The 15,957-nt window shown below is 43.7% G+C and overlaps 1 long non-coding RNA gene across 1 annotated transcript; it reads right to left on the bottom strand.

The window, feature by feature from the left end:
- Positions 1 to 8,800: 8,800 nt before the first annotated feature.
- LOC127338809 (uncharacterized) lies at positions 8,801 to 9,494 on the bottom strand. Its single transcript, XR_007874514.2, has 2 exons — positions 9,327 to 9,494; positions 8,801 to 9,220 (listed from the first exon to the last, which is right to left on the bottom strand). It is a non-coding gene; the product is annotated as an uncharacterized lncRNA (long non-coding RNA).
- Positions 9,495 to 15,957: the final 6,463 nt, after the last annotated feature.

Raw genomic sequence — 15,957 nt, 5'->3', positions numbered from 1 at the left:
TAAGACTCTACACTGCCTTCCTTGTTGCTCAAACACTTTTACCAGAAAATATCTAGACCTTAGAGAGACCAATCATGCAAACCAAATTTCAACAAGCTCTACGGTAGTTCTCCACTAATAGATTTAAACTACATGATGCAAGAGCTTAAACATGATCTACTTGAGAGCTTAAAACAATTGCCAAGTATCAAATTATTCAAGACAATATACCAATTACCACATGAAGCATTTTCTGTTTCCAATCAAATAACAATAAGTGCTGCGGCTTTCAGCTTTCGCCACAAACATGAAAAATAAAACGAAGAACACAAGTGTTCAAATGAAAAAGCGGAGCGTGTCTCTCTCCCACACAAGCATGTTAGGATCCGATTTATTAAGAAAACTTAAATAACAAACAAGAATAAAAGCACACGGACGCTCCAAGTAAAGCACATAAGATGTGACGGAATTAAAATATAGTTTCACTAGAGGTGACCTGATAAGTTTGATGAAGAAGGGGATGCCTTGGGCATCCCCAAGCTTAGACGCTTGAGTCTTCTTGAAATATGCAGGGATGAACCACGGGGGCATCCCCAAGCTTAGACTTTTCACTCTTCTTGATCATATTATATCATCCTCCTCTCTTGATCCTTGAAAACTTCCTTCACACCAAACTAAAAGCAATCTCATTAGAGGGTTAGTGCATAACCAAAATTCACATGTTCAGCAAGGACACAATCATTCCCAACACTTATGGACATTACCCAAGGCTACTGAAATTTAATGGAGCAAAGAAATCCACTCAGACACAGTAAAAGAGACAATGCGAAATAAAAGGCAGAATCTGTCAAAAACAGACAATCCGTAAAGACGAATTTTTTTGAGGCACTTAACATGCTCAGATGGAAAAGCTCCAGTTGAATGAAAGTTGCGTACATATCTGAGGATTACTCATGAATTTTTTAGAATTTTTAGATTTTTCTGCAGAGAGAAAAGCTCAAATTCGTGACAGCTAAAAATCTGTTTCTACGCAGAAATCCAAATCTAGTATCAACTTTCTATCAAAGACTTTACTTGGCACAACAATGCAAGAAAATAAAGATACAAAGGTATTGCTATAGTAGTAACAAGCACCTTGACTCAAATATAAAACAAAAATTGCAGAAATAAAATAATGGGTTGTCTCCCATAAGCGCTTTTTCTTTATCTAACGCCTTTCAGCTAGGCGCAGAAAGTGAAAATCAAGTAACATCAAGAGAAAAAGCATCAACATCATAATTTGTTCTAATAATAGAATCAAAAGGCATCTTCATTCTCTTTCTAGGGAAGTGTTCCATACCTTTCTTAAGAGGGAATTGATATTTAATATTTCATTCTTTCATATCAATAATAGCACCAACGGTTCGAAGAAAGGGTCTTCCCAAAACAATAGGACAAGATGCATTGCATTCAATATCCAAAACAACAAAATCAACGGGGACAAGGTTATTGTTAACCGTAATGTGAACATTGTCAATTCTCCCCAAAGGTTTCTTTATAGAATTATCAGCAAGATTAACATCCAAATAACAACATTCCAAAGGTGGCAAGTCAAGCATATCATAAAGTTTCTTAGGCATAACCGAAATACTTGCACCAATATCACATAAAGCATTACAATCAAAATCATTGACCTTCATTTTAATGATGGGCTCCAAACCATCTTCCAACTTCCTAGGGATAGAAGCTTCAAGTTTTAATTCATCTTCCCTAGCTTTAATGAGAGCATTTGTAATATGTTTTGTAAAGGCCAAGTTTATAACACTAACATTAGGACTTCTAGCAAGTTTTTGCAAGAACTTAATAACTTCAGAAATATGACAATTATCAAAATCAAAACCATTATGATCTAAAGCAATGGGACCATTGTCCCCAACACTTTGAAAAATTTCGGTACTTTTATCACAAACAGTTTCAGCAGTTTCAGGCAATTTTGCACGCTTTGTAGTAGAAGTAGAAACACTGCCAACACCAATTATTTTACCATTGATAGTAGGAGGTTTAGCAACATGTGAAGCATCAATATTACTAGTGGTGGTAATAGTCCAAACTCTAGCTATATTATTCTCTTTAGCAAGTTTTTCTTCTCTTTCCCACCTAGCATGCAATTCAGCCATCATTCTAATATTGTCATTAATTCGAACTTGGATAGCATTTGCTGTAGAAAATGACTTAGTATCTTTAACTTCATTAGGCATAACTTTCAGTTTCAAAAGATCAACATCAAGAGCAAGACTATCAACCTTAGAAGCAAGAACATCAATTTTACCAAACTTTTCCTCAACAGATTTGTTAAAAGCAGTTTGTGTACTAATAAATTCTTTAAGCATGACTTCAAGATTAGAGGGTACACTCCTACTATTGTTGTAAGAATTACCATAAGAATTACCATAACCATTACCACTATTAAAAGAATATGGCCTATAGTTGTTGTTACCAAAATTATTCCTATAAGCATTGTTGTTGAAATTATTATTTTTAATGAAGTTCACATCAACATGCTCTTCTTGAGCAACGAATGAAGCTAAAGGAACATTATTAGGATCAACATGAGATTTACCATTAACAAGCATAGACATAATAACATCAATCTTATCACTCAAGGAAGAGGTTTCTTCAACAGAATTTACCTTCTTACCTTGAGGAGTTCTTTCAGTGTACCATTCAGAGTAGTTGATCATCATATCATCAAGAAGGTTTGTTTCAGCACCCAAAGTGATGGACATAAAAGTACCTCCAGCAGCTGAATCCAATAGGTTCCTTGAAGAAAAATTTAATCCTGCATAAAAGGTTTGGATGATCATCCAAGTAGTTAGTCCATGGGTAGGGCAATTCTTTACCAAATATTTCATTCTCTCCCATGCTTGGGCAACATGTTCATTATCCAATTGCTTAAAATTCATAATGCTACTTCTCAAAGATATAATTTTAGCAGGAGGATAATATTTTCCAATGAAAGCATCTTTACATTTAGTCCATGAACTAATACTATTTTTAGGCAAAGATAGCAACCAATCTTTAGCTCTTCCTCTCAAGGAGAAAGGAAACAATTTCAGTTTTATAATATCCCCATCTATATCCTTATACTTTTGCATTTCACAAAGTTCAACAAATTTTTTAAGATGGGCAGCAGCATCATCAGTACTAACACCAGAAAATTGCTCTCTCATAACAAGATTTAGTAAAGCAGGTTTAATTTCATAAAATTATGCTGTAGAAGCAGGTGGAGCAATAGGAGTGCATATGAAATCATTATTATTTGTGCTAGTGAAGTCACACAACTTAGTGTTCTCAGGAGTACTCATTTTAGCAATAATAAAAATAAATAAAGCAAAACCGAATTAAATAAAGTAAATCAAGTAACTGATTTTTTTGTGTTTTTGATATAAAGAAAGCAAACAAGACAGAAAAAAAAAGCAAGACAATAAACAAAGTAAAGAGATTGGGTGTGAGAGACTCCCCTTGCAACGTGTCTTGATCTCCCCGGCAACGGTGCCACAAAAGTAGCTGCTTTTGACGGTAAAGCACACGCCCGTTGGGAACCCCATGAGGAAGGTATGATGAGTACAGCAGCGAGTTTTCCCTCAGTAAGAAACCAAGATTATCGAACCAGTAGGAGATGAAGATCACGTGAAGGTTGTTGGTAAAGGAGTGTAGTGCGGCGCAACACCAGGGATTCCAGTGCCAACGTGGAACCTGCACAACACAATCAAACTACTTTGCCCCAACTTAACAGTGAAGTTGTCAATCTCACCGGCTTGCTGAAAACAAAGGATTAAACGTATGCTGTGGAAAATGATGTTTGCTTGCAGAAAACAAAAGAGAACAATGATTGCAGTAGGTTGTATTTCAGATGTAAAACAATGGACCGGGGTCCACAGTTCACTAGTGGTGTCTCTCCAATAAGATAAATAACATGTTGGGTAAACAAATTACAGTTGGGCAATTAACAAATAGAGTGGGCATAACAATGCACATACATATCATGATGACTACTATGAGATTTACTTAGGGCATTACGACAAAGAACATAGACCGCCATCCAGCATGCATCTATGCCTAAAAAGTCCACCTTCGGGTTAGCATCCGCACCCCTTCCAGTATTAAGTTGCAAGCAACAGACAATTGCATTAAGTACTGTGCGTAATGTAAACAATACAAATATCCTTAGACAAAGCATTGATGTTTTATCCCTAGTGGCAACATCACATCCACAACCCTAGGGGTTGCTGTCACTCCCCCAGATTCAATGGAGACATGAACCTACTATCTAGCATAAATACTCCCTCTTGGAGTCACAAGTATCAACTTGGCCAGAGCCTCTACTAGCAACGGAGAGCATGCAAGATCATAAACAACACATATATGATAGATCAATAATCAACTTGACATAGTATTCCATATTCATCGGATCCCAACAAACACAACATGTAGCATTACAAATAGATGATCTTGATCATGATAGGCAGCTCACAAGATCTAAACATGATGGCACAATAGGAGAAGACAACCATCTAGCTACTGCTATGGATCCGTAGTCCAAGGATGAACTACTCACGCATCAGTCCGGAGGCGGGCATGGTGATGTAGAGCCCTCCGGTGATGATTCCCCTCTCCGCCAGGGTGCCGGAGGAGATCTTCTGAACCCCCCGAGTTAGGGTTGACGGCGGCGTCTCTGGAACGTTCGGGGACGAAGGAATAAATAGGCGAAGGGGCAGCGTCGGGGGAGCCAGGGGGCTCCCTCCCCACGTCTCGGCGCGGCAGTGGGGCTCCCCGCGCCGCCATATGGGGAGGGCCCCCTGCTGGCCTTCCTCGACTCCTCTTCGGTTTTCTGGAACACTCCATGGAAAATAGGGCCGTGGGCTTTTGTTTCGTCCAATTCCGAGAATATTTGTAATACAACTTTTCTGAAATCAAAAACAGCAGAAAACAGGAACTGACACTGTGGCATCTTGTTAATAGGTTAGTCCCAGAAAATGCATTAAAACATTATAAAGTGTGAATAAAACATGTAGGTATTGTCATAAAACTAGCATGGAACATAAGAAATTATAGATACGTTCGAGACGTATCACTACTCCCTCCGTTCCTTTTTATAATGCCTATAGATTTTTGGCATTTATTTCAGAATATCAGGTTGTAGCTTGACTTTTTTCAATTACCCCCTCTATCGGTCAGCTCCCACTCGACATACATGAAAAAAAAAATCCATACAAAAGGGAAACAATTAATTGAGATTCCTAATGCATGACCCCAACGATTCCTTAGATTTAGGAAGCATTATTTTTCTTTCCTTAATAGTAGAAACTGGCTGCACAAATATGAAGAGTCAACCAGAGAGATTTGTGGGATTTGTTATGTTAATTTAGGAAGTTATGGATTTCCCTTATTTTACTAAAATCTCAAATCATTAAGCCAGGGGGTCTTATGTAAAAAATACTCTTGCGCTAATTTCTGTGTAAAAAACTATATACACTATAGAATGGAACAGAGTGAGTAGTATTCAAGATATTAGACATAGAGTTAAACCTAGTCTTAAAGAGGGTATGCAAGAATGGCTTGATATGTTGTAAATAATTTTGCTTTGGACTATTCCTGCCATTGTAAATATCCATGCCACCTTGTGGTCTATAAATGAAAATGGGTTATAAAAAAACTGAGCATCTACCGCTCATGTTCTTCTGAATTTGTTATGTGGTGGATCAATGTTCATTTCTTCAGTTAAGAGCATCTCCAGTCACGTCTCCAAAATGGCCCCCAAAGTTCTTCGAGGTGCGCCGGCCATTTAACCGGTTCTAGTCGTGCTCCCTAAAGGCCCTTTCCGTCCGGCGCGGTTCAATACGTTGTCCGGCGCCCCGAGGCCGTCCCCGCTCCACAAGGGATGCTTCGGGCATGCAAGACAGATCCAGAAGCGATGCGGAGAGTGGCGGGCCCGATGATTCATTGACACATGAAGGAAGCATTGTAGGTTTGCCTTAATGGCGATGGAGGGGCAGACGAGACGTCCCGTCGGCGATGCGCCTCCTCCACGTGTCGCCGCCGTTCCTACGCCACTGCTTGTTCCCGCGCTTTCTTCCCGCGGCTTCTCGCCTCTTCCCCCACTTTCTTCCCGCCTCTTCTCGCGTCGCCACCGCCTATAAAATGTGTCTCCGCTCAATGGACGCCATAGCCACTGGCATCCCTTTCTCCACCGCAAAAACATGCCTCGTCGCCTGCACACCACCTTCGAGATGATGAGCCGTGCCGACGGCGGCCAGTTTCCTCCTCCACCGTCTACACCTCCACCTCCATCTCCACCACCACCGGCAGCGGAGTTTTAAGTTGACCCGCAGCTAGCGGACAACGAGGAGTGGGAGGCGGCGGTGCAAGTGGCTGCCAATGAGGCGTTCGACGCCGCCGTGGCAGAAGAGACGCGCCTCCGCCGGAGGGAAGATATGGGCAAGCGGCGGTGTGCGGGCAAGATGGAGCTACGGCGGCGTGCGAACGAGCTGCACGAGCGGCGGCACATTGAGGAGTTGCGGGAGCGGTTGCGGCTGCGGGAGCTCCATCAATGGCAGCGGCGGGAGGAGGCGGCAACAACGGAAGCGGCGACCTGGGGGTGGAGGCGACGGCGTTGGCGATGGCGGCGGCGCAAGTGGAGGAGGAGGACGAGGACGACGATGACGAACTCAATTTGTTAGACGACGGACCAGACCCGAAGGAGCAGGCGGCGCACCAGCGGGCGATCGTCAAGACCTTCGAGTCGCAGAAGAAGCTGCAGGACGATGCCCGTGCCCGCGAGGAGGACAACGATGCGCGGGTTCTCTGTGGCGTCGAACTCTCCCTCCATCCTGAGCAACGACGGAGGGGAGGCGACGATGCGACGGGACGACGTCTTCTCGTCACGCTCCGTAGGGAGAGGCGGCGCGCGGGGAACGAGAAGCGCCAGAGGGGAGGTGACGACGAGGCGGGGCCATCGAACGCACTGCCGGGTGGCCAATAGGCTAGGGTTTAGATGACCTAGCCGTTTTTATTCAAACTTATAAAATATAATCAAATTTGAATTAGAACTTTTATTATCATACATCTTTATTGTTTTGGGGCTTTAAATGGGGGCGCGACTGACGCGCCCCAAACGTGGCAGCAAGTAACAACATCACCCAAACGTTCGATCCGGCACGATTTGGGGACGCGACTGGAGATGCTCTAAGTACTCCCTCTGATAAAAATAAATATCAAGGTTAAGGTTTAATTTTGAGATATTTTAAAAATATCAAGATACTAATTTTGGACTGGAGGGAGTAATATCTTAGACAGAGACTCCGTTCCAATAAATAAGACTTATATTTTTTCTAAAAGTCAAGCCAAGTAAATTTTGACTAAACGTTTAGAAAAACCTGTCAACAACTATGATATTCTATAGATATCATATGAAAATATATTTCATGATGTATCTGAATATAATAACTTTGCATTTTGCATGTTAGTGATTTTTAGTAAAAAAATGATCAAACTTTAGATGGGTTGACTTTTCAAAAATAATATAGCCCTTATTCATTCATTGGAATGGAGGTAGTATCATGTGTGGGTATATATATGGCACTAATTAATGCGCGTAGATGAGCGACCATGATATAATTACACTCCCTCCGTTCCAAAAATAATCCTACGAATATATATTTTCAAGCTAGTCAACACTAGTATCGTTCCTATTATTCGTATTGTGATACTACCTCTATAATGCAATGCATTATATGCTAGCATCATGGTACTCTAAGGTATGTTTGTTTTTGAAAATCATATAGTACAAATTTATGTACAAGATCTATTTTGTATTTAATTTTCTAGTTTAAATGCTATGATACGGTATCATAACATGATCCCATTATCACCTCTCTCTTGATTAATTACAGTATCACATCATCTTTTTTTAGATAAGGATTGCATGATATTAGGCATGATACTCCCAATATGAGTAATCACATGTGTCTACTTCCTCTATTCCAATAAATAAGGTGCCTCTTTTTCGTGTATTTTCGACTAAGAATTGTTCCAAATATATACAGATTTTTTCTATGGAATTAGTATCATTAGAAAGTGTTTTTCAATACGAATCCACCGATACAAACTACGAACAATGTAATCAAGATTTTGTTGCCCAGGTTTTTAATCGAAGTTTGTCTTAAAATACAGGTTGCCTTATTCATCGAAACAAGGTAGTAATATTTAAGATTTAATTCAAATAATAATTATTAGGCCAAATGAAGGTTGACACCATCTGGAGGCTTTTATGTGTAAATTAATACAACCTTAATTATTACCCTTTTGTTTCAATTTCTTACAAACATACCATAAACATAGCATACCAAAAGTGTCCAATGACCCTTCCCCCCATCTCTTATGTTTCAATGTCAGTATATTTTCATAATGCTCCGCTAGCTGCCCTTTCGGGTAGTCCTTCCACCTCCTCCGTTTTCAATTGGTCGCATCGGTACATTTGTGTTTTGACCATAAATCTTTCCTATAATTTTGCCAGCTTTGGTAAATGTCTTATCTTCCTTAAGTTGGCTTGTGGCAAGAAAAATTAAGAGCTAGATGGGACGTGCAAAATGATCGGCAATGGTCAAGACATATTTATAAATCCTAAACCCTTATTGTGTGGGCTCTTACACGTTTCTACGGGTCATGTTCCAAGAAATGATCACGGGAGAATCATATGTTTACATCTTAAACCAACATGTCCTACCAACGACTTTTTACCATATGCATGGGAAAATCATGCCAGCGTGTACGTACAACGATGTGATGTTAATCTCATCTCAGAAATGCCGTTCTTTAACCTTTGTTGGGAGGAAGAAGGAGACACTGAAATTTCCACACACAAATAGAGAGAGACTAGTGTTTTATTATAGCAAAAGAAAGGTACGAGATAGCTCACGTCGTAAAATCAACGGTACTAAGACACATAATATATATAGGCATGCATCAAAACTCAATGATGCATGCCACATTTATGTCTTCTTTGTTTCAGGGAATTATAGAAGGCGAGAGGGTTCAGGCGCAAGGTGCCTTGTACGGAGCGGCCCGCAGCAGCACGAGGATATCCCCAAAGGTTCTGCCGCTAGAAGGTAGCAATGTGGAGTGGAATCCTTCCCACACAACTTCTTGCAAAGTTCCAAGTCGCAAGTGGGAGTTGGAGTAGGCGCGAAGCATTTCTCTTCAGCTACATGAAAACGAAAATACGATGTGATAACTATTTACTAAAGCAAATACAAAATACATGTGAAATTAAGTGACTAAAAGAGGAACTGATAAAGTAGTAATTGTACCAAGAATTCCTCTGTCTGCGTGGCAAGTTGAGGAGAGGACGGTAACCATGACTATGAGGGCAACCAAGCCCACAACGCTCATGTTCCTCTTGAAGATTGCCATGAGGATGATTATGGCTATTTCTCTTTTCTTCAGTATAGTTCTTTCTAATTTCTTCTTCTGATTGAATCACTCTAGAATCGTGGTATATATATAGGCAAACTCCCTGCAGAAAACGTTATATATAGACAGACTAATTAGTGCGCATATATGGAACGAACTAATCGTAATAATTCATACATTAGTGACCATTACTCCCTCCGGTCTGGTAATACTATTTGTGTAGAAAAAGGATTCTAATCTAAAGATTGAAATCCTAAAAGGATCGCATGCGAATCCTGCAATTTAAAGTGGACATCAGAAAGTGGCTAGGGATCGCATGCGAATCCTGCAATTTGAAGTACTAGTACAATTCAACCAACGGATCGTGCTCAGTTCGTTATACGGGCATCAACCTTTTTGTCCCGTAAAATGATGGCAACTTTTTTCTTGGCTGGAACTATTGGTCGTCAAAATTTCCTCACACGTCGGTTAAATTTTCTTCACACAGACAACTGAATTGCTGAGCGCCGATCCAGTGAATCAATGAGGCACACCTACACAATTGCACGGTCAATGAAGCAGGGACCCACTGACAAGGCGCCCTGAGCAGAAGTAGTGACTGGGAGGACCCACAACCCAGTCACTGACATGTTACAAGCATCCAGTTAAGCCCTCTCTCTCCTCTCCCTCTCCCTCTGTGTGGCAGGTCATTACCGGGAACGGGACAGGCGGTGGGCGTACGGAGGCGGTCAACGGCGCGGACCGCCATGTCATTGGTTCCCGTCGTCCTACGTGGCGGGTACCCTGGCAGCCACCTCTCTCTCCGACTCCTCGGAAGCCGAGCCACCCGAAACGATTCCCGCGCTCTGGTTCGATCTCTCTCCTCTTTTATTGGGGTTTGCATGCCTCGCGCACCACCCTTTTGCCTGGGGGGAGCACCCTTCGACCCGGGTAATAGCCTGCACCCTCTCTCTCCACCATGGCTTCTCCAGGTAGACGACAACCCTCTGCCACTGGTGTGTGAGCCCAGGACCACGTGGATCCCACGTGTAAGCGTACGTGTTCGCCCTAGCTTTTATCTGCTCCAGCGAACTGTGGGAAGCAAGGATGGGAGACGAGATGACAGTTGACTTGCGCTTTGACTGTCGTGTTTACATTTGTCCCGGTTTGGGTCAAACTTTTATGCTAGCTAGCTAGATAGGAGAGCTTGCTTCTGTCTATAGCTAGCACTCGTTGTAGACGTTGTTTGTTCGTCTTTCCAGCCTTGGAAAACGGAGACTTGCCTTGCGTAGGCTTGGGCTACGACAGTGCAGCATGCAGCTAGTAGTATAGCTAGGCTTAGCTATCCGTGCGTTGCACCGCGCATCGGGAGCCGGGAATGCACCAGCGATGGAAGATTGTGTGAAAATGTGGCGACATGACACTTACTTGCCGAGTGACCCGTAGGTTGTCACTAGTCACCAGCTAGTACTGCTCAACAAACGTGTATATGATTATGAGGATTATTTTAGCTGTTCATACATACTGTAGATGTTTTAGATTTGTGAAATTTACATGTGTGTGGTTGTGAAAATTTGCATGTATGTATGTACAGACACTATTTCGTGAATTTACATCAAATTTAAGACATCTATTATACATGAAGAGAATATCTTCTCTCATTAAAAACTTAATTCACATTGAGTTACAGGTAGATCGTGCTGCACCCAACAAGTATTACTGTTTTAGGCCATTAGAGCATCTCCATCTCCAGTCGCGTTCCCCAAATCGTCACCCAAACGGTGCCGGACTGAGCGTTTGGGGACGTGTTTCGTTCGTGCCACGTTTAGGGGACGTCGCTCCTCGGGGGACGCCGCCCCCAAACATTAAAATATTTTTTTGTTTTTTACATTTTTATTTTAATAAAGAGAAGAAATATTTTACAAACTAATACACAATTTGGAACGTGGTTTACATGAAGATATAGTTTGAAACATGGTTTTCCACAAACTAATACATAGTTTAAACCATGGTTGACACAAATATAAAATATTGCAAAAAAACTATACCTAACTAGGCCGGGCACACCCAGTCACCCAAACTGGAAAATCCAGCTGGTGAGGGTGCCCCTGTTGGTTCTTCCAAGGAAGAACATCCAGAAACCTTCGTGCATATATTCGCTGCGAAGAAACAACACTCTTCAGTCGTCGTCGTCATTGGCGTTGTCGCCGTGGTAGTTCTGGCGGCAACGCGTCTCCTCGAACACCTTGACGCTCATGTCGATGTCGCCAAAGTAGGAGAACACGAGCACAAAGCCGGCTTCGAGGCGGTGGTAGCGCGCGAACTTGTCCCAGCCGATGTGGAGGTACATATTGCCGCGCGCGTGGTAAATCACGTCGACGATCCACTGGCAGGAGCGGCAGTCATCCTCCCGCAGATGTAGTGAGCCCGGGCGCTCGTCGCCGGCGACGAAGTCGGCGAAGGTGTCCGGCAACCTCTGGATGCCGTGTGGGTCGCCCTTGAGGACGACGATGAACTCGAACAGCACGGGCCCCTCCTCGTCCTACATGTCCAACGATGAGGACGACGATGGCGTCACAGGCGACGGCTCGCGTGCAGCTCTGCCGCGGCCTCGGCCACGACCACGACCGCGAGCTCGACCTCCGCCTCTACCAACCATCAGGTCGACTCTTGAGATGGTGGCGGCTAGGGTTGAGGAGAGAGGTGCTAGGGTTTGTGTATGAGAGGGACGATGAGAGGCGGCCCTTTTTATAGGCCGGAGGGAGGCGGCCCTTTTTATAGGCCGGAGGGAGGCGGGGGAGCGGTGACGCTCATTAAAGCCGACACCTAAAGCTAGGCGCGACGAGATGCTTCGCTGCGCCTCTGCGGGAACTGCACCGTCGCTGCGCGCCAATAACTTCCATCAAGAGATAGGCGATTGTTAGGTTAAAATTCAATGCGCCGCTGACTGGTCGGCCCCTCCACTCCCTGCCTCACTTTTCAGTGTGTCCGGCGGCCCTGGTGCGTCTCCTGTGGGGCGGGGATGGGCCCGGGGCGCAGGAAACCGCATCGGGGCGTGCCGGACAAAAAAGACTATGGGGGACGCGGCTGGGAACGTTTTTTTGTCTGGCGTGCCCCAAATCGTTTAGGGGGATGGTTTTTGGGACGCGACTGGAGATGCTCTTAGGGCCACGCCCCTCCCTTCGTTTTTATTTACTTTTGCGTTCTAGGTTTAGTGAGACTCAAAATTTACAAAGTCCGAGTAGTAGGAAGATAGGAAAAAACATTAGCATCCATAATACCAAATTAATCCCATATAATATCAGTGTGCAGCTTTCTTATCAGATTAATAAAGTACCTTTCATCAAATAAAATTAGGTTGCTATAGATGACATGATAAAATATCTCAAGCATATACCACAACAGTCCACACAAGATTTAGGCGGAAAAAAACCGAAAACTCGATCATGTCTTTTTATCATATGAGTTTTTGGGGATCTTTTCCACCTGAGGCCACGGTGTAGCACAAAGACAAGTCAGGGGATTTATCCCACATTTATGATTTTATACAACAAAATCTCAATATAACCACAATATAAATAAAACTTATTAATGTTTTAACATCACACAATAAAAACTGGTCCAAATTACATCAATAGTTTGAATTCAAATAATTTAAGAAATAATGAATTGTTTCAAATGCAAAAAAATGGTCCAAATCACACACAGATAGAAAGCAAATCAAATGAATATATTTGGAGACTATCTCCCATATAACTACCAATGATGGTCGAGATCATCACAAAGTAGGGTTGGTGTACCTCTGTCCACAATCTGTCGGTATGTCTGAAAAAGTTTGACATGATTACCAACATTATCAAAGAAAAAAATCAAAATTCAAATCTCTCTCATCCTCGATGATCATGCTACGATAAAGTAGCGACTTACGAAAGGCCAGCACGCCCTTTCCGAGGATTGCGGGTCCTCTCGTGGATCTCCACGATAGGAAATTTTGACAGATCAGACCACCTGCCCCAGTGAAATGCCAGAAAGGATCACCTTGATAACGCGTGAAGCACACGTCCGTCGGGAACCCCAAGAGGAATGTGTGATACGTACAGCAGCAAGTTTTCCCTCAGTAAGAAACCAAGGTTATCGAACCAGTAGGAGATGAAGGCCACGTGAAGGTTGTTGGTGGAGGAGTGTAGTGCGGCCCCACTTCGTATCTCCTTCGGTCTTCTGGAAAGCTCCGTGGAAAATAAGATCCTGGGTTTTTGTTTCGTCCAATTCCGAGAATATTTCCTGTGTAGGATTTCTGAAACCAAAAACAGCAGAAAACAGGAACTGTCGCTTCGGCATCTCGTTAATAGGTTAGTGCCGGAAAATGCATAATTATGATATAAAATGTATATAAAACATGTGAGTATTGTCATAAAACTAGCATGTAACATAAGAAATTATAGATACGTATCACACCTCTGAGCGCAAATGTCAAAACTACCGTGGCGGCACGCTGGCCAAGTGACACGTCGCACATGCCGTCGTAGCCGGTGGCGGCAGGACTTGTCGCCGTGAGTGGTGGCGGCACGTTGGGCAGCTTCGTCCGCGACGCTGGGTGGTGGGCCCTGCCGCCACCGACTGTGGTGGCACGCTGACGTGGCAACATGCTGCCACCGGCTGTGGCGGCACGCTGATGTGGCCTGACATGCCACGTCAACGTGCCGCCACAGCCGGTGGCGACATGTTGCCACGTCATCGTGCCGCCACAGCCGGTGGTGGCAAGGCCCACCACCCCGACGTTTATCCAACGTGCCGCCACCACTCACGGCGGCAAGTCCTGCCGCCACCGGCTACGGCGGCATGTGCGACGTGTCGCTTGGCCCGCGTGCCGCCACGGTAGTTTTGACATTTGCACTCAGAGGTGGTCTTTTTTGTCATTTTACTGGGGCAGGTGGTCTGATCTGTCAAAATTTCCCACGATAGATCCATGACGGTTGTGATGATCTTCAAGCCGGAGGGCAACAACTAGCCACAATCTTGCTACTAGGCGGATCTTGTGGGAATGAAGTTGTGGACCTCGAGGGATGTACACTAGGCAGCGCAGACTGCTAGGAATACTAGCTCAAATGGACTGCGGAAGGGCATGGGCGGAACGAAGGTCGTGCGCCGAAATGGCAGCTGCACCAAGCTTTTCTCCCGATTTTTCGATAAAGGGAATATATTAATATCGAGAGATACCAATTACACCCAGCCTCTGCAATAACGCACCACCCTAATGGCACTACGGATGCACACAGCCAAAAAAAGGAAAAGAAAACTAAGAAACAAAAGTCCCGCTACAGTATCTCGGGCCTAACAATAGCAATACATCCACTACCATGACAACACCTGAATTGCAGACTCTCCAAAAAACGACGCCTCCAAGAAGGGAACAGTACTCCAACACCGTCGTCGCCCGATCAAAGATCTTAGGTTTTCACCCTGAAGATAGTCCCCACTCTCAAAACAATGCCTCCACCAAGTCACTGCCAGGCACAACCAGTTAAGGCCAGACCTTGGGTTTTCACCCTGAAAGGTAGGACTCTGCGCATCACATGTGTTGTTGCCCCCACTTTCATACCGCTGTTATGAAACCCGGACACCAAGCAAGCCCCTCAGCAGCGCGGAGACTTGAACCTCCCTTAGCTAGTCCTCCCCTCCGGCTTTCATGAAATTCTCTTCTTCCGACTTTCATCATGGATCCATAGTCACTTGATGTCAACACAGAAAAAGAGCTTCGCGCCACTCCCTCCAGAACCAAACGGTCGGAATAAAAGTATGGGTACGCACGACCGAATACCTCACATCCAGCAAACTGCAGGCATCGTTGCTGGTACATTATCCGTTGGAGCAGCTTTTCTCTCGATGGGCGGAACTGAAAATGAGTGGGCAAAAACTGAAGATTTGGTAGGTTCGTGGTATGATTTTTGGAGCGATTTTGGTTCCTCGCAATGTTGTTTCCCACATGCGCTGGGTTAAGTTTGGGCCGACTGATTCAGCACGACATTTCACGAACGTCCCATGATTCTTAAAGCGGCCCAAAAGTTAGCTCCCTTAGCGCGCTCGATTCAGGTGTTCTTGGCGGGGCAGACGCTGGTGAGCGCAAGAGTATAGCCTTCGCAATTTTATGCGTGCACATTTTATATGTAAACTTGCATCTAATCTAGTATATCTTAATTCTCCTCCTAACCATATAATGGTGTTTCGATTCGAGATGAGCTCTATATTACAAAAGATGTGTTTTGATATTGCGAATCCATTCCCACAACTAGTTTGGGGTTTAGTCGAGTTTTTGAATTTCTATTTTGTGTTCCATTTGGAACTTTTTTGTCGAATTTTGTCAAATTCATGCAACAGGATCGACCGAACTGTTTTACACAACTTCCGTGTTCGTAGTTCCGTTTTAACGTTGATAGATCAGTGCATTTTCATCTCCCTAAAACTTTGTACGGAGTTGTAGATCTACTTGTCTACGAATGTCAAGACCAAAAACTTTGAACACGCAAGTTGTGTGAAACGGCTTGGTGAAAC

This window comes from Lolium perenne, chromosome 3, assembly GCF_019359855.2.
Source record: "Lolium perenne isolate Kyuss_39 chromosome 3, Kyuss_2.0, whole genome shotgun sequence".
NCBI lineage: Eukaryota > Viridiplantae > Streptophyta > Magnoliopsida > Poales > Poaceae > Lolium > Lolium perenne.
This window is presented reverse-complemented; position numbering and strand designations above follow the sequence as displayed.